The following is a 26453-nucleotide window of genomic DNA, read 5'->3' as shown; positions in this document are numbered from 1 at the left end:
CTTACTAAATTTATTCAACGCCTCATGAAAGCCCTCATACCATCTCTGAATGATATTGAATTATGCGTTGACAGAGCTCACCGCATACCCAAACCAAAATTTTTACCTGACACCAACTAGAGATACCCTGGCACATATTCACTATTATCATGTGAAAGAGTGAGTCATGGCAGCGGCCAAACAAAATCCAGCAGTCCCAGATGACTTTACTGGTATTTCTTTATACACGGATATCTCAAAACAAACCGCATTGAACAGAAAGAAGCTTGCCCCACTCACAAAGATTCTACGCAACAATAGCATTGTGTACTGTTGGGGATTTCCCACGAAGCTACTCGTCACTTGGAACGGCAAATTATTCCCTATATACAGTGTGGAAAAAGGCATTCTACTCTTCAAACAATGGCAGTTGCTCCCTCCAGATGCACAACCTCCTGCTCAACTTGCCCCAGGAACGTCTGGACACTGAGTGGACCTAAACTGTTCTCCGTACACAATAACGAACCTCTGCCTATCACTACTACTCCTTTATAGCGTGAGGTATGGAGATTAACGTTTGGTTTGTCCTATACCGGTACCTAGTGCATTGCACTATTGGTCTGCATACCCTCCAAGTTACTACAGCAGTTTGAGCTGCCCATTGTACCTGTGTTTCACAGGTGTTTTTTTATGTATGTTGTTATTGTTCCTTTCTTCCCTGTTCTTTGTTTTTCTAGCACCTTCTGCCCACCTAGTCACCACCTATGATACTTCTCCAGCCACAAATGGACATGGATTATTGACTGTACTACCTACGTGGATCTCAGACATCAAGAACTTGCCACACATCAAGATGAATATGAACTACTCCAATACTGTTTCCATAAACAGAACTACTTTCTGGATTCCTAAGCTCTCATTGCACAGGTACTCTGTTCCTTGCCTTCAGTGTTATAATATATCCATGCATTGCGTCACCCCAGCATATTACCAACCTTTACCATGCCTCTGAAGTTTCTGTCTATAAATTCTAAGGGCCTCAATAGCCCCTTTAAGCGTGCTGCGCTGGAGGAAATTCCTTGCCCCCTTGTTTACCAAAGTCTCAGAAGTAGTACAGGGCACCCTCATTCTGGGTGGAGACTTCAACATTATCTTAGATCCCTCTATGGATTCCACTACACAGACCAGGAGGCCCGTACATTCTATTGTCCCCCTGCTCGAGAAGTACGAACTGTACGATGTGTGGAGGTGTTTCCATGGCTCCGAAAAGGACTATACATTCCTGTCAGCTGTACATTCTTCTTATTCCATCATTGATTTTTTCTTTATTGGGAAAAGATCCCTCCAAAATGTTCTGAGCTTGGAGATTGGCACAATATCTTGGTCAGACCATGCTCCGATTACTCTAGAATTTGATGACAAACTCAGTAACTCACCCCCTCCAATCTGGAGACTAAACACCTCCCTCTTGGAGGACAAACTACTATGCCAAACGATCGCGCAAGAACATCAAAACTTCTTTAATTACAATGATACTCCTGAAATTACTAGATTTACATTGTGGAATACTTATAAGGTCTATATGAGAGGGGTACTGATCAAAATGGCTTCATATGTCAAAAAACGGAGGACGAAGCAGATTGCAGACTTGCTCAATTCCATAACTTTAAATGAACGAAATAACAAAATTAAACCAGACCCCCAGCTTACACAAAATATTCTCCAGGAAAGACAGCAGTTGTGATCTCTACTTCTTTATAAGCATGAAAACCACCTTAAATTCCTCAAAGCCAATTATTATGGTTTACACAACAAGGCGGGAGCCTGGTTGGCTAGGGAAGTAAAAGCAAAACAGATCAAACAAAAAATAGCTACCCTCACCCACCCACTGAATAATAATACCTTTTTTAACCCTAGAGACATAGCTAATACATTTGTGGATTACTATCAGTCCCTCTATGACTTCCACAATGACGTATCTACCCCTCAACTATCACCAGCACTTATTAATGCATTTTTAAATAAAGTACAACTCCCTAACCTTACTAGAGATCAACTTGACTCTATCTCCCAACCATTTACAACCCAAGAAATTTGCTTAGCTATCAACAAACTACCCAACCGTAAATCTCCGGGTGATGACGTTTTCTCCAATGAGTACTATAAACACCTTTCCAAGGAAATTGCCCCATAGCTCCAATCAGTCTTCAATCTTGCTTTGTCCTCAGGAACCTTTCCACCTGAAATGTTGATACCAAAACCTAACAAAGACCCTACTAGTCCTGCAAACTATAGACCCATATCCCTTCTCAACACAGATATAAAATTATTTGCTAAACTTCTAGCTCTTAGACTACAGATGATTTTACCTCACCTCATACACCTGGACCAAGTGGGATTTGTACCCGTACGCCAAGCCCCTGATGGCACTAGATGCCTTATTAACCTGATTTCACAGACTGGACCTTCTCGAACGCCTTCTCTGCTTCTCTCCTTGGATGCGGAGAAGGCGTTCGATAGGGTCAACTGGGGATATCTTAAGACAGTACTTAATACCTTTGGAATTTTATCCCTCTACTCCACTCCCTCGGCTATTGTACTTACTTCAGGGATTACATCCAAACCGATACATATAACCAATGGGACCAGGCAAGGATGTCCCTTATCACCACTAATTTTTACACTTCTCATGGAACCGTTAGCAGAGACTGTCAGATCCCACCATAATATCACAGGCATCTCCATAGCCGATACAGAACATAAAATAAGCCTGTTCGCTGACGACGTCATGCTCATACTATCTAATCCCAAGACGTCCCTGACAGAGACACAAAAACTATTACATGAATTTAGTGCCGTATCATACTATAAACTGAATGCCACCAAATCCCAAATACTAGGTATCAACATCCCTACCCCCATGAGCACCTATTTAACCAGAGAATTCCCCTTTATTTGGTCTCCCCACTCTCTGCCCTTTTTGGGAACTCAACTGACCCAATACACTTCACAACTTTACAGATACAATTTTAAGCCCTTCGTGGAAAGTTTACCCCAACAACTGTCCCACTTAAACACCCAAGATATGTCCACAGCAGGGAAAATAGTGGCTTTAAAAATGCTGATCCTCCCCAAACTCCTCTATTTATTCCGCACAATAATAATCCCCCTACCACGCACCTTCCTTTCCTCGGTCCAAAAATTTTTCAACCATTACATATGGAACCGCAAACCGCCCAGATGCTCTCTCCTTATTATGTTAAAACATAGAAAACATGGCGGCATGGGAGTCCCCAATGTTACAGCATATTACAAAGCCTGTGTCATGGACCAGCTTAAATATTGGTGGACCTCCTCTGCACACAAATCCTGGACACCCATGGAGGCTTGTAGTACTCTACACAAAGACCTCAAATCGACCCTTATCGCCATCAATTTAGGAGCCTCTGTCCCAATTTCTCCTATCCCAACTGTACAGATATCCAATAATAAACTGTGGTCAGAATTCCCTGCTTTCTCCTCAACTCATGGATCATTCTGTAAAATTTCTACCCCAATCTCAGTGCTCGAACACTTCATACCTTGCCTGGACTTGAAACTCTTGAAATCAAATGACAATGACCTTAACCTTCTAAAAGATCTATATATGAATTCATCCCTCCAGGATTTTGATTGTTTGGTCTCTCGATTTAACCCCCCCCCCTGCACTTTTTCCCTATTTACAAATTCGAACCTTTCTAAAGAAACACCCCATACCTCTCCACTTGGAATTACCAGCCTCAATATACACGTTCTTTCAAGACCTTACCATTCCGATCAAAGGAATTTCTCTATTTTACCACATCTATAATGCCCAAGAATCTTTTTCCAAAACTATGATTAAATGGGAAAAAACCTGGGTAAGACCTTTCCAGATAACTACTGGAAAATAGCCTTCTCCACCACATACTCTTCTTCCAGATGTGTTAACCACTGGGAATATTTTCAAAAAGTAGTACACCTATTACCTTACCCCCTACAAACTCTCTAAGTACTACCCTGACCACACAGACCTGTGCTGGAGGAACTGCGGAGAATTAGGCACATTGTACCATATCCTATGGTCATGCAAATCCGTACGATCCTTCTGGAACAAGACCTTCTCAATACTATCTGACATATGTGACCGACACATAGATCCCAATCCTGAACTTGCCTTACTACATCTAACGATACATGAATTCTCAACCATCTTAAGAGTAGTGGTTACACAACTTTTGTTAACATCAAAACTAACTATCACAAGGCTGTGGAACACAGCCGAATCCCCATCTCCCACTGATGCTATATTTACTCTAAACCACCAATACGAGATGGAGAAACTGCTAGCAATCAACGACCTTAAGAGCAAATCATTTAGAGCTAAATGGGATTGCTGGCTATCCAACCCAAGATATACTGTCAAAGGATGATAAATTGTCCATCAAGACCTATTAACCCAGTCCATACTTTATATATACCTTGATCCCTTATATCTAACGACTAACGTAAGGTGACTACTCTTTCACACTTCCTCTCCCCTCCTCTCACCTCCCAGCTAGCAAGTGCACCTTCCTACCCACATATATACCCATAAGTTGTTACGCTGAATTTTCTATCAACTGGTGCATCTTGTTACCTATACTGATTATATCTATTTCCTCCCTTATTTCCCTCTCTTTCTTCTTCCTATTATCCTTTTCTTTTCTAGTTTTGTCTTTATATCGCTTTAGTAGCTACACTAGAAGTGATCACAATGACAGTCGGTGTGTTGTCTACCCTTTCTGACACAGTTTGATCCCATCGGGGTGTCTAGGGGGGAGTAGACAACACCTGTTACCTGATAAATTAGCAATTGAATTCTTCCCAACGTTCACTCTATTGCTACTGGGATCTGTCCTTTGTACTCAATTAAATGTGGCAACTTACTATGTCAACTGCATGACAGACACTGTTCACACCTGTTTTGTTTTCCTTTGTTTATGTGAAAAACTCAATAAAAAACCATTGATACGGAAAGATCAATTTGTAAATGGATAGAAAACTGGCTAAAAGACAGGATTCGGAGAGTAGTGGTTAATGACTCTTACTCTAAATGGTCTAAGGTTATCAGTGGTGTAGCCCAAGGTTCAGTGTTGGGACCCTTACTTTTAATATCTTTATAAATGATATAGGGTCTTGGATTAAAAATACAATTTCTGTCTTTGCAGATGACACTAAGCTATGCAGTGGAATAACGCCCTTACAGAATGTCTCCAATTTACAAGCCCACCTCAATGCACTGTCTAATTGGCAACTAAGTGGTAAATTAGGTTTAATGTTGATAAATGTAAAGTTACGCACTTGGGGGCTAAGAATATGCATGCATACTAGGGGGAGTACAACTGGGGGGATCCGTAGTGGAGAAGGATCTGGGGGTTTTAGTAGATCATAAGCTCAATAATAGCATGCAATGCCAAGCTGCGGTTTCCAAAGCGAGTAAAGTCCTTTCTTGTATTGAGAGGTATGGACTCCAGAGATAGAGATATAATTTTGCCCCTGTACAAATCATTAGTAAGACCTCATCTGGAATATGCAGTTCAGTTTTGGGCACCAGTTCTCGAAAAGGATATCAGGGAACTGGAGAAAGTGCAGAGAAGAGCAACCAAACTGATAAGAGGCATTGAGAAGCTCAGCTAGGAGGAAAGATTAGAGGAATTGAATCTTTTCCCTCTTGATAAGAGGAGATTAAGGGGGGATATGATCAACAAGTACAAATACATAAGTTATCCATATAGTGAACTTGGTGTTGAGTTATTCACTTTAAGGTCATCACAGAGGACAAGAGGCACTCTTTACGTCTAGAGGAAAAAAGATTTCATCTCCAAATACGGAAAGGTTTCTTCACAGTAAGAGCTGAGAAAATGTGGAATAGACTCCCTCCAGAGGCAAGCTCAGTAGATTGCTTTAAAAAAGGCCTGGATTCATTCCTAAATGTACATAATATAACTGGGTACTAACATTTATAGGTAAAGTTGATCCAGGGAAAATCTGGTTGCCTCTCGTGGGATCAGGAAGGAATTTTTGGGCCATGCTTTGCTTGGGTTTTTTCGCCTTCCTCTGGATCAACTGTGGGTAAAGGATTGTGTATATGGGATTGTATTTTTTTTGGTTGAACTGGATGGACTTGTGTCTTTTTTCAACCTGACTAACTATGAAACTATGTGACTTCCTTGCAACCTGCTTGCGACTTTTGTAATTCAATATTGCAATCTGACACTAAAATCACACCGCAGTTTGCAGAAAAGTAGTGTAGGAACCTTTTATTGTTGCTGCTACTTGAGTCACATTGATTGAGATGGCAAAATTAATGTGTTTTGACTTGTCATGCAACTTTATGTGTTGCATGATAAGTTCAGCAGTGTGAACCAGGGCTTATAAAGGGTCCTATGACAGAATTAAAGTGCTCTGGGATCAGAGGTAAGGGCCCCAGGCTCTGAGTGAAGGGCCCCTGTACCAATAGAAAAAGCCTCGGCGGTCAGGGGGCCCTTCATGGTTTCTTCCACTGTGGACCTGAAGGTTCTCGTTACGCCTCTGGTTAAGGTTACGTGTTTGGAATAATATCAGGGTTCATGTTAGGAGCTAGGTTAGGTGTTTGGGTAGGGAGAAGGTTACCCACTTAACGACCGCGCCATAGCCGAATGACGGCTACAGCATGGCTTGATAACTCTGGGAGGGCGTACATTGACGTCCTCACAGAATCTTGCTCCCGCGTGCCCCCTGGGATCATCACGGATCATGGTAAATGGCCGCTGATAGCAGCCATTTACCACATGATCGCTCCGTCAAATGACAGAACGATCATATGTAAACAAAGCGGCGTCATGTGCGGTTCCTCTCTCCCCTCTCTGTAATGATTGGTACAGTGCGAGGGGAGAGGGGAGAGATCGAGTGCTGCAGCTCTGTGGGCTGGATGTGTAGTGCCCACAGCGCTGCTCTGTGCCCATTCCTGCACTCAGCCATCCATACCCAGCCATCAATGTTCATTCATCCATGCCCAGCCATCCATGCTTAGCAATCCATACCCAGCCATCCATGCTCAGCCATCCATGCTCAGCCTTCTATGCCCAGGAATCCATGCTCAGCCATCCATGCTCAGCCATCCATCCCCAGCCATCCATCCCCAGCCATCCATACCCAGCCATCCATACCCAGCCATCCCAGCTCAGCCATCTATACCCAGTCATCCATACCCAGCCATCCATGCTCAGCCATCCATACTCAGCCAGCCATCCCTAATCAGCAATACTCATCCATCCATCCATACTTAGCAATAGGGATGGGCCGAACACCCCCCTGTTCGGTTCGCATCCAGAACATGCGAACAGGCAAACAATTTGTTTGAACGCGTGTACACAGTTAAAGTCTATGGGACACAAACATGCAACATCAAAAGTGTTAATTTTAAAGGTTAATATGCAAGTTATTGTCATAAAAAGTATTTGGGGACCTGGGTCCTGCCCCAGGGGACATGTATCAATGCAAAAAATTTTTTAAAAACTGACGTTTTTTCAGGAGCAGTGATTTTAATAATGCTTAAAGTGAAACAATAAAAGTGAAATATTCCTGTAAATTTTGTACCTGGGGGGTGTCTATAGTATGCCTGTAAAGTAGCACATGTTTCCCATGTTTATAACAGTCCAAGAGCAATATGACATTTCTAAAGGAAAAAAAGTAATTTAAAAGTGCTAGCGCTAGTACCGGCTATTAATGAATTGTCAGTCCCGACAATACACATAAAAGTCATTGAAAGTCATTGAATAATTTTAAAAAATGCATGGGGGTCCCCCAAAATTCCATTACCAGGCCCTTCAGGTCTGGTATGGATATTAAGGGGAACTCCGCGCCAAAATAAAAAAAGAAATGGAGTGGGGTTCCCCCCAAAAATCCATATCAGGCCCTTCAGGTCTGGTATGGATTTTAAGGGGAACTCCGCACCAAGATAAAAAAATGGCGTGGGGTTCCCCCAAAAATCCACACCAGACCCTTATCCAAGCGCGCAACCTGGCCGCAGGAAAAGGGGGATACGAGAGAGCACCCCCCCAAACCATACCAGGCCACATGCCCTCAACATGGGGAGGATGTCCCCATGTTGATGGGGACAAGGGCTTCATCCCCACAACCCTTGCCCGGTGGTTGTGGGGGTCTGCGGGCGGGGGGCTTATTGGAATCTGGAAGCCCCCTTTAACAAAGGGGACACCCAGATCCCCCCCATGTGAATTGGTAAGGGGTACATTGTGCCCCTACCATTTCACAAACAGAAAATGTCAAAATGTTAAAAAAAACCACAGGAGACGGCTTGGGACCAGTCCTTTATTAAAAATAAAAAAGTAAAAAATACAAAAGAGATTCCAGCAATGTAATCCAATAAATCCATGCTCCTACTCCAGCGATGTAATCCAATTCTCGATCTCCAGTGATGGATGATCTCCAGCGATCCAGTGAGGAACATGCACAGGATCTTGCCTCCACCGGAGGCACCCAGCCAATGACGCGGTGCTAGCTTGATAGCTCTTATGTAGCTGAGGGCGGGGCCACCCATCACGTGATCCTGCCCCCCTCTGACAAGGGGAAACACCGGGGTTTCCCAGTGACGTGTATGGGTGATACCGCCCCCCTCTGATGCAAAGCAGGGATCCCGTTCGAGATCGAGAATTGGATTACATCGCTGGAGTAGGAGCATGGATTTATTGAATTACATCGCTGGAATCTCTTTTTTATTTTTAAATTTTTAATAAAGGACTTGTTCCAAGCCGTCTCCTGTGGTTTTTTAACATTTTGACACTTTCTTTTTGTGAGATGGTAGGGGTACAATGTACCCCTTACCAATTCACATGGGGGGCTGGGATCTGTTTGTCCCCTTTGTTAAAGGGGGCTTCCAGATTTCTCCCATAGTATTTTAAAGGGTGTTCCGCGGCTTTTCGAATTTGCCACAAATACCTCAAATTGTTTGCTGTTCAGCGAACGGGTGAACAGCCAATGTTCGAGTCGAACTCATGTTCGACTCGAACAGATAGCCCATCCCTACTCAGCAATACTCATCCATCCATCCATGCTCAGCCATCCCATCCACCCCCATCCATACTCAGCCATACCCAACCATACTCAACAATACCCAGCCATACTCAGCCATACCCAGTCATACCCAGCAATACCCAGCCATACTCAGCCAGACCCAGCCGTACCCAGCTATACTCAGCCGTACCCAGCCATACTCAGCCATACCCAGTCATACCCAGCCATACTCAGCCATACCCAGCCGCACCCAGCCGCACCCAGCCGCACCCAGCCATACTCAGTTGTACCCAGCCGCACCCAGCCATACTCAACCATATCCAGCCGTACTCAGCGATACCCAGCTATACCCAGCCATACCCAGTCATACCCAGCAATACCCAGCAATACTCAGCCGTACCCGGCCATCCCATCTAGACTCAGCCATACTCATCCGTACCCAGTAGTACCCAGCCGTACTCAGCCATACTCATTCATGCTCAGTCATCCCATCCATACTCAGCCATCCCCATTCACGGCTCATCCATCCCCATTCATGCTCATCCATGACACAGTCATGCCACTAGAGTGCCTCACAAAAGTGTAATAGGTAGTCAAATTAGATTTAAAACTTATGCCCCTAGAACACCTGATGGCACTCCCTGCATGTTGGGCCTCTCTATGTGGCCAGGCTGTGTCTCCCACATGTGGTATCACCGTACTCAGGAGGAATAGGAGAATCTATTTTGGGGTGTAATTTTTGGTATGTACATGCTATATGTTAGCAATATTGTATAAATTGACAACTTTGTGTAAAAAAAAATGTGTTTTCATTTTCTTTACACATTTTCCAAAAACATGTAGAAAAAATTGACATGTTCAAAAGACTCATTATGCCTCATAGATTATACGTTGGGTTGTTTTCTTTCCAAAATGGGGTAATTTTTAATCCAAGAACGCCTGATGGTGCTCCCTACATGTTGCGCCTCTACATGTGGCCACGCTGTGTAAAAGTCTCACACATGTGGTATCGCCATACTCAGGAGGACTAGTAGAATGTGTTTTGGGGTGTAATTTGTGCTATGCATATGCTGTGTGTGAGAAATAACCTGCTAATATAACAATTTTGTAAAAAAAAAAAAAAAAAATCTTGATTTTTGCAAAGAATTGTGGGAAAAAATGTTAGGGTCTCAAGAAATGAGAGGCCATCGGTACATCAGGTGTGATCAATTTTCAGAGAATGGCACCATAGCTTGTGGGCTCTCTAACTTTCACAAGGACCAAATAAATTACACCAATTTGGGTTATTTTTTAAAAAATGCCATATCTGATTTCATACAATGAGGCCTATGCTATGTTCTTCATACTGGATATTGATGATTCCTTTTCCTTTTCTTGAATGTTCTTAACCAATGTTATTGTTCAGCTCATGCTAAAGTAATCTGCACAATGTGTATTACACCATGTTATTTTGTCTGTCTTTATTATTAATAAAGAAACATTTTGGAAAAACAATTTGGGTTATTTTTACCAAAGATATGTAGCAGTACAAATTTTGGCCAAAATTTATGAAGAAAAATTATTAATTTGCAAAATTGTATAACAGAAACGAAGAAAAATGCATTTTTTTACAGAATTTTCTGTCCTTTTTCTTTTATAGCGCAAACAATAAAAAAATCCAGAGGTGATTAAATACCACCAAAGGAAAGCTCTATTTGTGTGAAAAAAAGGACAAAAATGTCATATAGATACAATGTTGAGTAATTATCCTTCAAAATGTGAGAGCACCGAAAGCTGAAAATTGGTCTGGTTAGGAAGGGGGTTTAAGTGCCCAGTGGGTAAGTGATTAAATGTTAGAATCAGCTTAACAATTAGTAATAGGCAAGAGTCAAGAAGTTAGAGACACTCAGGAGTTATTTGTTATTTCTTTTTGGTGCCCAAAGCCATGCCAGCCAAAGAATTACACAAGACTGTTGATGCCACAAAGTAATCTATTGTATATCTATATTAATGATGGTTAATAAATATCCTTTTCAAATAATTTATTGAGAATACAACAATACAATTTTACAGTACTGGTTTTAAATTTATGTAAGGTTACAAAATATGAGGAAAAGGAACTTCTCAATAATAACTTAGAATAATAATACTTAAGTTATCTTGTAGAAATCAGTAAGAAAATCTATTATCCAGTGTACATATCTGAATTATATGGTTATAATAATTAATAGAGCTTTTGTAATTGGAAAAATAAATAAATAAGTAAGTAGATAAATATATATGAAAAAAAAATACAATATGTCACAATAGTGAGACATAAAATGCAACTAAATTAGATAAATTGGGTATTAATGAGATGACCTAGAGAGACACCCAAACAACCAGGGCCAAGGTCCGGCTATTTGGCCCGGCATATCCCGGGTGCATGGGTGTCCCTCCAAAGCATCCCCATCAAAGGTATAGATAGTTTGCATCCAAAAAAGACATAGTTTGCCTAACCAAATAATAATTTAATAGAAATAGATAAAGACACATTTTATTATTATACATCACTAAAAATAAAATTTAATAAGTGGGAATATGTGGTGGGATCTGAAATGGTTATGGAGGGAATTTGGGGTCTCCAGAGAGAAGCGAGTGTTAAATATTTATGGGAACATGTAATAATATAGACCGTGAAGGTGGTAGATCTCATCAGGGTAAAAGAAGTGAATAGTTCAAATCCGGTGGTAGTATGTGTGTTATCCATGGAAGCCAAAGAGATTCAAATTTGTCCAGTTTATCAAGTATGATTGCCTCCATTTTAGCATGGATCATAGCTTGAGTTACACGTTGTTTTACAGATATGTCACAAAGCTTATTGGTTTTCCAGGCTTTTGCTATAGATTGTTTTGCAGCTGTTGTGACATATAGTAAAAGTTTAAATTGATGTTGAGTTATGTTTCGTGGCTTATTATTTAGGAGGGCTACCAATGGATCTGGTTGTAATGTGGTTTCAAACATTGTAGAGAGAATTTGAAATATTTTTGACCAATATGTTTGGACTATTGGACAAGTCCACCAAATATGCAGATGTGTACCAATGTCGCTGCATCCGCGAAAACAGTGAGGGGGGTATTGGGGAAGGTATTTTGATATACGTGCTGGCACTAAATACCACCTGGTAAGAACTTTATAATTTGTTTCTAGGGCAACTATGTTGGGTGTGGCTGATTTTGTAGATTGCCAGATTTGTGACCAATCCAGTGAGTCTGGAGGAAGGTTTAAATCAGCTTCCCATTTGGTAGTATAAGACGGGGGAGAGGAATTTGTTTGTGAAAGTAGTTGAGCATATATGTCAGAGATAAGTCCTCGTCTGTGTGGATCTGACATACATGATCGTTCAAATGAAGTATATTCTGGAGTTGTCAAGTTTGTGGGGATGTTTTGGGATAAAAAGTTTTTAATTTGTAAGAATCTAAATGTTTCATTACTGGGTATGTTGTGTGTCTTGCTTATTGTAGGAAATGAAATAAGTTTATCAGAGTCGTAGAAGTGATGAACTCGTGTAAGACCCACATTTATCCAAGCTTTAAAGGAGGAAGGTAAAGTCCAAGCTGGGTAGAAGGAGGGGTTGTTTAGAAAGGAGAGGAGAGGGTTTAGTGGAGATTGGAGACCAAAACGGAATTTAAGTCTATCCCATATTGAGAGGCTATGTTTTGTGACTAGATTTGTTATTGAACGTCGTTGGGGTGGTGAAAGCCATAACAGATTTGATATAGAAAGTGGATCACATTCCACCGATTCTATAGTTACCCAAAGAGGGATTTCTTTAGTGGCATGGTATTTAATAATTTGTGCTAATTGAGAAGCATAATAGTATTTTGAGAAATTTGGAACACCCAAACCTCCACAGGTTCGGGCCATATGTAGTGTATTTTGTGGTAATCGTGGTTTAAGTTTGCCCCAAATAAATTGGGCTGATTTGCGTTGTAGTATTCGGAAAAAATAAGCCGGAACGTTTATAGGAAGTACACGGAACAGGTATAGGATTTTAGGCAATATGGACATTTTTACTACTGTGATTCTACCCATCCATGCTAACGGTAAAGAAGACCATTTTCTCAGTAAGGTTGATAATTGAGTTAGCATGGGAGGATAATTTGCAGAGTATAGGTCAGCTGGATTAGCCGTTAGCGAGATCCCTAAATATGGTAAATGTGTTGTTGACCATGTAAATGGAAGGGAGTCTTGTAACTGTTTCTGTAAATCAGGTGATAACGATATATTTAGGGCTTTTGATTTTTGCTGATTTATCTTAAGACCAGATATTTTACCGAATTTTGTAAGAATTTCAATGAGGTTTGGAGCTGATAGTAGGGGCGAAGTAAGAAATACTAAGACGTCATCGGCAAATAAACATAACTTATGTTGGTGACCACCTAATTCAAGTCCTTTTATATTTATATTGGATCTAATAAGTTGAGCTAGGGGCTCAATAGCCAAGGAGAATAGAAGAGGGGATAATGGACATCCCTGCCTGGTTCCTCTTTCAATATTAAAGGGGTCTGAGCGGTAACCTGAATAGGTTATATACGCTTTTGGATTATGATAAAGAGAGGAAATCCATCCCTGGAACCGCTCACCAAATCCCCATTTATGAAGAATGGCTTTAAGATAAGACCATGACAGAGTGTCAAATGCCTTTTGTATATCGATAGAGAGGAAACAGGCAGGGATTTTGCGAGACCTGGCTATATGAGCCAGTAGGGTAGCACGCCGTATGTTATCACCTGCTTGTCTGAAAGGTATGAAACCCGTTTGGTCTTTATGAATTAATGTGCCAATAATTGGATTAAGTCTATTAGATAGAATCTTTGCTAATATTTTTATGTCTATATTAAGGATTGAGATTGGTCTGTAATTGGACCATGACGTGTCATCTGCATGCGGTTTTGGAATCATGGATATTGAAGCTAGTAGGGATTCCGCGTTAAAGGCACAGCCTTCTAATAGAGAATTAAATGCGTTTGTCATAAGTGGGGCTAGTAGTGTAGTAAAGTGTTTATAAAATGTGGCTGAGTATCCATCAGGGCCTGGGCGTTTATGCAATTTTAGGGATTTTATTGCTGATATGACTTCCATATTAGTGATCTGCTTATCTAAAGTTTCTTGTTGGGTAACAGAAAGGGTTGGGAGAAGAATAGAAGATAACAGTGCGTCTAATTTTGTTGAGTCGAATGTTTGTGTATTTTGGTATAAATCTTTGAGTTTCCTACGGAACTCATTGATAATTTTCTGTGGATTACTAGAAAAATTGTTTTTGGTGATTTGTAGCCGAATTGGTTTCGGAATGTGGTCTGCTCTGCGTAGAGTTAATGCCAAGAATGTGGTTGGCTTATTAGCTTTCATATATATTGTGTGTTTAGTTTTGCGAAGAATCTGAATAGCTGAGTCTGTTAAAAAAAGATCAAGCTCCAACTTTGCTTTATCATAGTCTAGCTTTGTAGTTTGAGAGGGCAAATTTTGGAAAATTTCAGAGGCTTTATAATAAGCTTCCTCTAATTTGTTTTGCATTTGCTGTTTCAATTTACGTCGGTAAGACGACTGGCTGATACAGACTCCTCTAATGGAAGGTTTAAGAGCTTCCCATAGATTCAGTGGATTAGTATCTGTTGGTAAATTATTAGCGATGTAATCTTGTATGGCTGTTTCTATTTTTAGACGGTATGTTGGGTCAACTAATAAATTATCATTTATAGTCCAGGATCTATGGCTAGGCCTCGGGATCAAGGATGAGAAGGACGTCATGACCGCATTGTGGTCTGACCATGCGCATGGGATGATTAAGGAATTATGTATTTGTGGTAACGTGCCAATGTGGACGAATTGGTGGTCTATACGAGAAAATGTTTTGTGGGGATGGGAATAGTAAGTGTATTGTTTTCTTCTAGGGTTTTGTTCACGCCAAGAGTCAATAAGAGAATGTTGTTCAAGGAGTTGTCTGAAATTAAGGCGTTGAGGTTGTAGTGGTGTAGGGGATTTGTCTAAAATTGGGTATAAAACTTGATTTGAGTCTCCACACATCATGAGGGTACCTTTTTTATGAGATTCAACTACTGAGAACAAGTGTGAGAGGAACGAAAGAGGATTTCTGTTGGGAGCATAGTAAGAAACTATAGTTATTTCATTATCTAACAGGAGACCTGTAAGGATTATATAGCGACCCTCAGGATCTTTTATTTCTCTATGTAAAGTGAAGGGGGTTGTGTTATGAAATGCAATCAGCACTCCTCTTTGTTTTGTAGTGGCCGAGGCCATATAGACTTGTGGGTATTGGCGACTTATAAATTTAGGGGAAGACTGTGTAGAGAAGTGTGTTTCCTGCAGACATATTACATGTGCAGAAAGTGAAGAAAAGGAATGAAAGGCTTTTGTTCGTTTTGGTGGGGAGTTGAGACCCTGGACATTAAGTGTTAGTACATTTAAAGACATTTTTGAATAAAAGGTATTAGGGATTATAATATATTCTTAATGTGATAATATCCAAGAAGGTTATACTCTGGAGGGGCGAGAAAAAACAAAAAAACAAAACACAATACAAAAAAAAAAAAGGGGGGGGGGGCAGGAAAGGATGGGTAAAAAGAATAAAGGGGGATGAATAGGACAAGTAGAATAAGTAAAATTCCTGTTTTAGAGCAGTAGATGAGAAGTTGTTTTTAAATAAAGAGGAGAATAGCTCCTATATGGAGCTAGTATCCAAGGGGTGGTGAAATATCACCAACCGGTGGGTACAAATGGTCCAAAGAGAGTCCGGTCAGTAAGTCCGGCTACTCGAGGATCTATTGAGAGGCGCAGTGGATTGTCTCCGGGACAAAGGCAGCCTCCTCAAAGGCTATACAAACAATAACAAAATAATACAAGTCACTAATAATATAATAGCTATTATTAGGATAATGTAATAGAGATATGTTTCTATAACTTTGCATTACATCATGCACTTATAAAAAAGGGCATTGCATTTACTAAACTAAACCTAAAAAATGATATTGGAGTAATAAAGTTTGGTAACAATTATTATTTTACAAAGGATTGATTAACTTCTGCTTAAATGAAATTATAAGGATAAAGGTAAAGACAGAGGAAGGATTATTCGATCCCTACTCTGAATCTACCTGAAATTGGTTACCGTTATAATAGTAACACTAGGTAAAAGGTTTCAATGAAATAAAAGAATCGTAGTGGCTTTCAGTCCATTTGATCTTTGGAATTAGGAGGTGGTGATGCAAAACGACTCCTTTTAAAGGTACTGGAGTGAGCTAGTTGAATTTGGTTGTCTTGCTGAGCCTTGGGTGAGTTTGATGATGCTCTGCGTTTGGAGCCTTCAGTCGAATTATCTGGAATTGACAAACGAAGCTCCTGGATCGCAGTCAGTAGGTCGTCCAATTTCTTGCAGGTATATGTTGTACCTTTATAGGTGAATCGCAGGGCAAATGGAAAACTCCAACGATAGGGGATGTGGTGGTATTGGAGTATTTGTAGGTGAGGTTTCATCTCTTTTCTTCTGTAGAGAGTTTGCTGCGAGAGATCATGGAATACTTGGTAGCGATGGCCTTGAAAGGTTAATGTATCTTTATTACGTGCCGCTTCCATCAGTTGTTCCTTTGTTCTAAAATAGTGTAATTTTATTACAATGTCCCTGGGGGGACCATCTTCTTTTTTAGGGGCCAAAGTTCTATGAATTCTGTCCATCTCCAATCGTTCAATGGGGATTGATGGGGCTAACTCCTGAAAAAGCGCTGTAATGGTTGATTGAAGATCTATTATAGTTTCAGGTATACCGTGCAGTCGCAGGTTGGATCTCCTCGCTCTGTTTTCGAAATCTTCCAGACGTGTGTGTAGAGTAAAATTTTCTTCTTTCAAGGTTTCTAGCTCGTCAGTATGAGTATTAGTGATATCATTTATATCCTCCATTTTGTGTTCTAAGATAGATGTGCGGCGCCCTACCTCACGAATTTCCCTTGTCAGTTTTTCTGTTATTGTGTCTGAGGTATTTTGGAGGGCTTTTTGTAAAACACGTTCAAACTGACTAAGAATATCCGAGTTATTAGGAATATTCTGTAGAGATATTGGTGTTAATCCATAATCAAGGTCAGAGTCAGCAAGTTGTGAGGAAAAATATGTAGAGTTCCCCCTTTGTGACTGTCTCTGAGGTAATGCAGAGCGGGAAGATTGTGCTGCTGTCATATTAGGAGCGTTTCTTGTCAGCTTTTCTTTGCCTGCTGGCTGTTTAAGTTTTGTCTTTTTCCCGCTAAACATTATATGTAGTTGTGCCCCGTAGTCTCAGTAATAAGTGGGTTACCGTATTAATGCGGTATTCGACCGTGACTTGTCGATAGAAGGCCTTTTCGTCCCGGTGACAGCGGAGCTCTAAGCATTCATGACTGCTCAGCAGCTTCGCACCTGTGCTCCCCGATGGTTAATAAATATCTAATTGTAACTGTAAACATATTTGTTTTTTTTTTGCTTACTACCTACATAGTTACATAGTTATTCAGGTTAAAAAAAGGAGAGTTGTCCATCTAGTTCAACCAATATATAAAAAAAGAAATCCTCCCAATACACAATCCTAAACCCACAGTTGATCCAGAGGAAGGCAGTGATTGACAGCTGCAACAGTGTTTCAGTTTTCAGCATCTTAGTTCCAAAAATATTTACAAACTCTTTGCTCAGAATAATGTCACTTTCTGTCTCTTGTCTCTGCTTGCAATGGTCACTCAACTGTAGTCTTACATGCTATTCAGTACTACCTTATGTTGGTGTAGCACCCTTTACTTTAGATAGGTGCTAGAAGAAGGATTTGTAGTACAGGTAAATTTAATCAGGCCTAGCTGTAAGCTGTAAGCTGTTTGTTTTGATCTGTGTGGGCTGGGAGTGGTTCAGCGTGGGCTGGTGACTCACAGATAGCATCATTTTTAGGTTACCTCCCTTTTGCTTCTAGAGGATTCTAGAAGGAAGGAGGAGGAAGAGAGGTGGAGCTGACTGGGGTGTCTCAGGGAGTCCTGACCAATCCCCAACTAGGATTGGCAGGGGGCAGGCCTCCTTGATATACTCAGAGTCAGCCCAGCTGGGGAGGAGTTGTCGGGTGGAAGAAGGTGGAGATGGAGCACTAGGTTGTCGGGGTCTTTGAGGCACTCCCCAGTCTGGGGGGGTGACCGTGGGCTTCAGGGGATCACGGGGGAAGGGTGGAGCCTTCCTGAGTAACAAAGGAGGATCTGGACAGGAGGCACAAAGAGGAACAGAGAAAGACAGTGGGAGCTAGTGTTGCCAGGCAAGTCTCCAGGAGGGATCCACCAAAGTGCAGCCAGGAGGGCTGGTGAGTGACAGGCCGGAGTGGACTGGGAGTGTGCAGTCTGAGATGGATGTAGAGACAGCAGGAGAGACTGTGATGTCATGGGCAGTGAAGTCAGGCAGCTGCAGCCAGGAGGGCTGACAGGGCCTGAAGAGGACTGACTGGGAGCACTAGTTGACCATAGGTCAGCTAGCACCAAAGACTTTCCTATTTTTGTTGCTACACTAAAGAGGCCCACGGTCCCTGCCTGCAAATGGCAGTCGCTAAGGCCTGACAGAGTCAAAGTTGGGCCTACCATGTGCTAGCTGTACCAGGAACCAAGTATTGTACAGAAGAGAGAGGAGCAGTCTACAAATAAGCTTTGTGCTGGAGGAGACTGGAACTCTAGAAGTGTAAATAGAGGTTCCAACCGATCATCTTATTGATTCCATTATTGATTCTGGGCATCCCATAATCTTCCTTACCCTATCCAAGTTCAAAATCCCTCAATATAATTCAAAACAAACATATGGACTGTTCATTGTCTCAAGAGTGACTGGCAAGTGAATACCGGGCTGGGGCAGGGTGAAAGGTGGACCACATTATCCAGCAGCCCCTACGGGAGTACTGCTACATTGGATTATCAGCTAGACTTCCATATTTATTTCTCAGTCTTAGTTGCAACATTCAGTCCTCTTTTCTAAACAAGTTATTTACCAAACATATTGTTGCACACCTGTCTACAAAATCTGATGGGGCTTTTTCTCTCTTCCCAACTGCAGTCATGGGCTAAATACAGTCATCACTGCTTTCTCCTAATGATCATCTTAAAGGATAAGTTCACCTTTTGGAACATGTTACATTTTCCACCCATATTTAAAGGTGTAACATGTTCCAGCAACTGCAGCCTCTCCCACTATCCCCCCACCCTTTTCCCCAGTGACAGTGGGCAGGCGCTCACTGTCACTGTTCATAAAAAATGTGGCCGTGCAGGTCTTTACCCTCCTGGACATTTAATTCATTTAATGTCCTCTGTGAATGGGAAATTAAGTCCCAACAGCCCTTGTATTCTGTTGAGTGCTCTGGTAGTTTGTTCATTCTTCCTGTCAGTGTTTATTTGTCTGCCCATATATGGTACAAGCAGACTGATATACTGACGGGTCTGCAGATGTCCTGCATGGCACCTGGGATCTGCTGATCCATAGGAGACATTTAAAAAACTCTACAGGTTGCATGTTTTGAGTTACAGAGGAGGTCTAGGGCTAGAATTATTGCTCTCACTCTAACGATTATGGCAATACCTCACATGTGTGGTTTGACCACCGTTTTCATATGCGGGCGCTACTCACGTATGCGTTAGCTCATCGGGACGGGGCGTTTTAAAAAAAAAAATTTTTCTCATTTATTTTACTTGATTTTATTTATTTTTTCACTGTTTAAAAAAAAAATTGGGTCACTTTTATTCCTATTACAAGGAATGTAAGCATCCCTTGTAATAGAAAAAAAGCATGACAGGTCCTCTTAAATATGAGATCTGGGGTCAAAAAGTCCTCAGACCTCATATTTGGACTTAAATGCAATTAAAAAAAAAAAAAATGTCATTTGAAAAAATGATAACAGTAAAATTACCCTTTAAGATGTATGGGCGGAAGTGACGTTTTGACATCGCTTCTGCCCTGTTATAGTATGGAGACGGGTGGGGGCCATTTTCCCCTCACTCGTCTCCATACCCAGCCATGGACAGGTCCTGATCACCTCCGCTGCTGCTGACGGCGCGTGAGAGCGGCGGGAGGGGGGTGGCCCCTCTCCCACCACCGATGATGGTGATCTTGTGGCGAATCCACTGCAGAGACCACCATTATCATGAACAGGACCACTGGCTCAAAAGATGGATACCTCAGTTGTGGCAGCAGCTGCTGCCCTTACCAAGATATCCATCTTTAAACTGCCGACGTATATGTAAAGGAGCCAGTTGGCAAGTGGGCACCATCATAGTGTGTAAAAGGAAAAAGTGGGCAAGTAACAACCTGAGATGAAAAACAGCCAAGTAATGATCTGTGCTTTGCATTTGTATTTGAAGCGTGATCCTCTTGCAACCTTTTGCATCTACAGTGGATATAAAAAGTCCACACACCCTTGTTAAAATGTCAGGTTTCTGTGATGTAAAAAAAATGAGACAAAGATAAATAATTTAAGAACTTTTTACACCTTTAGTGTGACCTATAAACTGTACAACAAGTTGAAATCTTTTTGGTGGAGGGAAGTAAAAACAAAAAAAAATAAAAGTGTGCACACCCTTAAACTAATACTTTGTTGAGGCACCTTTTGATTTTATTACAGCACTCAGTCTTTTTGGGTATGAGTCTATCAGCATGGCACATCTTGACTTGGCAATATTTGCCCACTCTTCTTTGCAAAAACACTCTAAATCTGTCAGATTGCGAGGGAATCTCCTGTGCACAGCCCTCTTCAGATCACCCCACAGATTTTCAATCAGATTCAGGTCTGGGCTCTGGCTGGGCTATTCCAAAACTTTATTCTTCTAATGGTGAAGCCATTCCTTTGTTTATTTGGATGTATGCCTTGGGTCGTTGTCATGCTGAAATATGAAGTTCGTCTTCATGTTTAGCTTTCTAGCAGGAGCCTGAAGGTTTTATGCCAATATTGACTTGTATTTGGAACTGTTCATAATTCCCTCTACCTTGACTAAGGCCCCTGTTCCAGAAAAACAGCCCCAAAGCATGATGCTGCCACCATTATGTTTCACGGTCGGTATGGTGTTCTTTTGTGCCAGTGCAGTTTTGTTTTTGCGCCAAACATATCTTTTGGAATAGTGGCTAAAAAGTTCAACCTTGGTTTCATCAGACCATAACACATTTTCTCACATGCTTTTGGGAGACTTCAGATGTGTTTTTGCAAAATTTATCCGGGCTTGGATGTTTTTCTTGGTAAAGAAACCCCATAGCCCAGACCTATGAAGAATATGGGAGATTGTTGTCACATGTATCACACAGCCAGTACTTGCCAGATATTCCTGCAGCTCCTTTAATGTTGCTGTAGGCCTCTTGGCAGCCTCCCTGACCACTTTTCATCAATTTGGAGGGACGTCCAGTTCTTGGTAAAGTCACTGTTCTGCCATATTTTCTCCACTTGATGATGACTGTCTTCACTGTATTCTATGGTATATCTAATGCCTTGGAATTGTTTTGCGTTTCAAAATATTTATTGGTTTTTCAACAAAAAAGTTGTACAAAACATGAATCATGAAGACAGATCAGACATAACAGATACAGTTGGACCCCAATGGGGTTAAGCAATTCAATAAAGAACAATTGTTAGGAATTAGGTCCCGGCCTATGATTATAACAAATTATCCTAGAGAATATGACCATTGGCCTAATAAGTGAAATCCCTAGACTATCCTAGGTGTAGATGGATGAGACCTGAGAGATTCCGCCGGCACCCCAAGAGGGAACACACTGTGACCGGCAAACTCTCTATCAGCTCCCCCCAGCCCCTCAGAAAACATGGCTGAAATGTAGGTATTCCTAGTAGGGAAATATTACCTGTGTAATATACCCTCTGGGGTCATAAGTGTAACTAAAACCATCCAACTGTCTGCGACTCCAAACATAAGGTAGATAAAGAGAAAGGTGGGAGTGAGAAGTTGAGAGGGGGGGAGAAGAAGGAAGGAGAGGGGAAAGAAAAGAGCCATCCCACGGGAAGTAACCCCGCACCCCTACACCAGCCAACTGGATTATGGCTGCATACCCGGAATCAATGAACTACCAATGAAATTTGCCCAGGGCTCCCAAATAGCTTCAAATTGGTCTTTTGTGTTGTTAAGGATGCTAGCGAGCTTCTCTTGGGCCATAATCCGGGAGATTTTCCGGATCGCCGCCTTAAGGGACACCTTGGGTTTTTTCCAGGCCTTGGCAATGGTGAGCTTCGCGCCCAGAAAAATAAAGTGAATTAGTTTGCGGGCAAGTTTCGGAGCCCTGGGCAAATTGTCATTTAGGAGCGCCATAGCTGGGGTTTTCGGGATTTGGACCTTAGTAATTTTCCTGATCAGGAGGAAAATCCTATTCCAGAATGTCCTCAATCTTGGGCATTCCCAGAATATGTGGGTCAGCGAGCCCCTAAGTAAACAACCCCTATAACACCTAGGGTCAGCCGAGGTGAACATTTTGGCTAATCTGTCAGGAGATAGATACCACCTAGTAATAACCTTGAGACTAGACTCTATCATGGATATATTCTTAATGCCCCTATAGGCCCTAAAGAAGGCAATCCTCCATTTATCTAGGTCCCACTGTATGGATAGGTCCGACTCCCATGCAAGCATGTAAGGAGTCTTGGTAGATTGATTGGCGAGTGACTGATAGATGATGGTGATGCCCCCCCTCTGCTCTGTAGACCGCCCACACCAAAGTTCGTATGGCGTGAATGTGTGGGGAGTGGATTTTGCCTCCCCTATGTGGGCGAGGAAATGACGTATTTGATGAAATCTGAATCGCTCAGAGTTAGGCATCTCCAAGTGGCTCACACAAAAGGCCAGGGTAATAGGGCCTACATTCGTATAGAAGTGTCCGATCCGGTACATCCCCTTATCCAACCACCAACGAAATGCTTTGATGTCTAGACCCGGAACAAAGTCCGGATTGTTAAAAATGTGAGTAAGTGGGTGGCAATTGGAAATTAAGGCCCGGTTATTTTGTAATGAGTCCCATATTTTGAAGGATTGAGAGAGAGTCGGTGAAAGAATCGGGGAGGGACCCACAATAGGAAATCTATAGTGTGGGAGGGTACAGCCTGTCTCTCTATTTGGATCCAATCTGGCTTCTCTGACTTCGCATACACTACCGATATCTGGGCAAGTCTGGCAGCTTGATAATACCAGAAGAGCTGAGGGAGACCCAAACCCCCCCTGTGATCTGGATAAGAATAAGGTGTTTTGCTGGAGTCTGTGTCCCTTACCCCCCAGATGAATTTGATGACTTTTCTTTGGAATGCAGATAGGTGATCTTTTACAATATGTATTGGGAGGGCTCTGAAGAGATAAAGGAGTCTAGGGAGCAATGTCATCTTGACTGCGTGAATTCTTCCTAACCGGGAAATACCACCCTTTGCCCAGTTGCCTAGGTCTGTCTCTAGCTTGCGGTATGTGTGAGGTTGGGAATTGTTTTGTACCCTTCTTCTGACTGATACCTTTTAACAATGAGATCCCTCCGATGCTTTGGAAGTTCTCTGCGGACCATGGCTTTTTCTGTAGGATGCGCCTAAGAAAATGTCAGGAAAGACTCACTAGAACAGATGAACTTTGGGGTTAATCAGTAGACATGTGCATTCGTTATCGTCCGAAAGCATTTTCGTCTGAATTTGGGGATTTTAGTGTTCATTTTAACAAAACGGTAATGAACATGCAGAGTTCAAAATCCGAAAGATCTGGAATAAAAAAAATGCTTTATTTTCATATCCATGATATTTTTGTATCGTTGTGACAACAGTTCGATATAGATATATAGAAGATTCAACATGGCGGTGACAATAGCAATCTGTGTCTATCGAACCTGCAGTCCAATGTTCCTAACCTAACTCTATTAGTCCAAGATTATTTGACAGAGAGAAAAGATTCGACATTATAGAGGCATGAAGATTCGACAAAGCATCTAAAAAGAAAATAGAATCGCCGTGAGCGATTTACGGTCAAATGCTCCACCCTTAGGCTATAGAAGAATTCTAATGTTGTTTGACTAGTAATAATAATAATTATGTATAATTATTACTAGTCAAACAACATTAGAATTCTACTATAGCTTGTGGGCGGAGAATTTGACCAGAAATGTACGATTACGGCATTGTACAGTTTAGCTGCTTCGTCGAATCTTTAGGACATCCGACAGACACCATAAGCCTTCAATTGACAGATTCAACTTTCATTCGGATTTTCATTCAAATGCATTTTTTTAACCAAATAAATAAAAATGAATTTCGGGAGTAATTAAATAAATGTATTTTTCGGATGAAACCGAAATTCGGAAACAAAATATTTCAGTGTGCACATGTCTAATAATCAGAGGCACTTTAAATGATGGCATGTGTGTACTGACTCCCATTTAACACAGCTACATCCCCAGGTATAATAGTTTGTGCACACTTATGCAACCACATTATTTTATTCTTTTATTTTTACTTGTCTAGACTTTTTATATCCACTGTAAATTAAACAAGGTTTAAAGCCCTATTGTTTGTGGCTGAACGTATCACACATTATAGAGCATTAAGGTACCATGAAAGATACTTGTTTTGTAATTCCTTTCTTTCTTCTTTGTTTTTTCTTGAATTGCAGCTCCAAACCACCCCAAAATCCCTTTCCATGGCAGCATGCTAAAGATAACCTCTGCTGCCTTCTGTGTGAAACTAGCGGTCTAGCTGCAATTGCTTTGACTGTACGGGGTGTTTTGGACCACTAATAATAAATCACTGCTTTTACACAGTGCATTGGTTTTGAGTGTGCTGCCAGAAAAAAAATGGGATGGTGTTGTAGCTATAATTAAAGAAAAACACAAACAAGTGAATAAGAATGTGTTTTTCATGTAACCTCGGTTTTTATAATGTTTACAAATTTGTGCCTTAAATAGTATTTATTTCCCATCCTGCACCCTAGTGTTACAGGCTTTGACAAAATCTGCATTACCCAATAGGAAATGTTTAAGCTTTGCTTGGTTTTACTTGGAAATCATATAAATATTCAAAAGCTAAATTTATGTGATTGTAGGCACAAAGTAATAACATGTAAAATTAAAATATTTCCAGTTGGGCACAATGGATGTAATAAAAAAACTATAAAGGCGTAGAGGAACACTAAACATAATATGCACTAGTTTAAAAATATATTGTACCACCGCTCTGCCTTATAATTTCATCTTTTCAGAAACACAGAAATCTGGAGTTGTTTTGTCATGATTCAATTGTATAAAATGTATATATCTTTGCAGTACATGACGTTTGCATATAGACCAATGAAGAGTGCATATACTGTAAATAGTATGGAATGGTGCTACTGCTGTGTAAATAAATATTCAAGTTAAAATATAAGTTTGTGGTCTAAGTCAGATTTATAGCTTGTGCTAGTATACTGTATACTATTTTTCTGGGAATAGCTGATAGAATATGCATTAGCTTTTTGTTATGGTTTTAGCAGACTTTAAAACCCAAGAGATTAAAAATTTATATAAATACAGCATTCTATCATTATATCAGTTCGGGTTGAGATATACAGTAAAGAGGTTGAAACATGTAAGACTGGGTGGCATAACTCTATATAACAGGTACTTATCATTCTTTATTATATTTCTTGTATGTCTAGTTTTCAGATATAAAGCAGTCTCTTCCATTGTAGAGATCTCTCAAGTCTACACGGATTCATTACACATTGCATCAACTTATAAAAACACCAGAGGCATGACAGTAAAAATTTACACTAAACATATATAACGCATTTAGAAAACATTAAGTCAGCCATTGCCTGCAATCTTAAGTGCAGACTAGTTTTAGTGCGGACATTCATGTACTATTCAAATCCCAAAGCAGATGGAATACACAGCAAAAAAATCACATTAAAAGTAAAGTTTACCCTTTACAGACTTTTCTTTCACTGGTTTTAATTAACAAGTATATCAATAAAAGAAAATTTAGTAAAAGGAGACTGTAAATTGAGCATTTTAATATTGTCCCAAGACCATTATTAAAATGGATCATTTAGTGTATTAATTAATTGCTAGCAGAAATAAAACAGCAAAGCTGTTGTGCGATGGGTAAACACAATGTCAGCATGTTTCCTGACCTTAAGCAATTCCCTTTTATTAATATAGAAAACCTTGGCATTCCATCCTTGAGGGTGTAAAAATGTGGATACACACAGTTATGTCCACAGCAAAACTATCTGAACACTCATTGGCTGCACAATATTTCCTGATTATATGGGGAATAGTGGAAGATGCACTGTCTGCATGACCGGTCAACTGATAGTTTGCCAGAAGACCTGTTTGCAAGGACCAATTTAGCTGGTGTCCCTACCCTTGAGTGATGGGAATGACAAATGTTTGCGGCA

This window comes from Aquarana catesbeiana, linkage group LG03 (genome assembly GCF_042186555.1).
Source record: "Aquarana catesbeiana isolate 2022-GZ linkage group LG03, ASM4218655v1, whole genome shotgun sequence".
NCBI classification, from domain to species: Eukaryota; Metazoa; Chordata; class Amphibia; order Anura; family Ranidae; genus Aquarana; species Aquarana catesbeiana.
The sequence above is the reverse complement of the archived record's forward strand: the minus strand, read 5'-3'. Positions refer to the sequence as shown.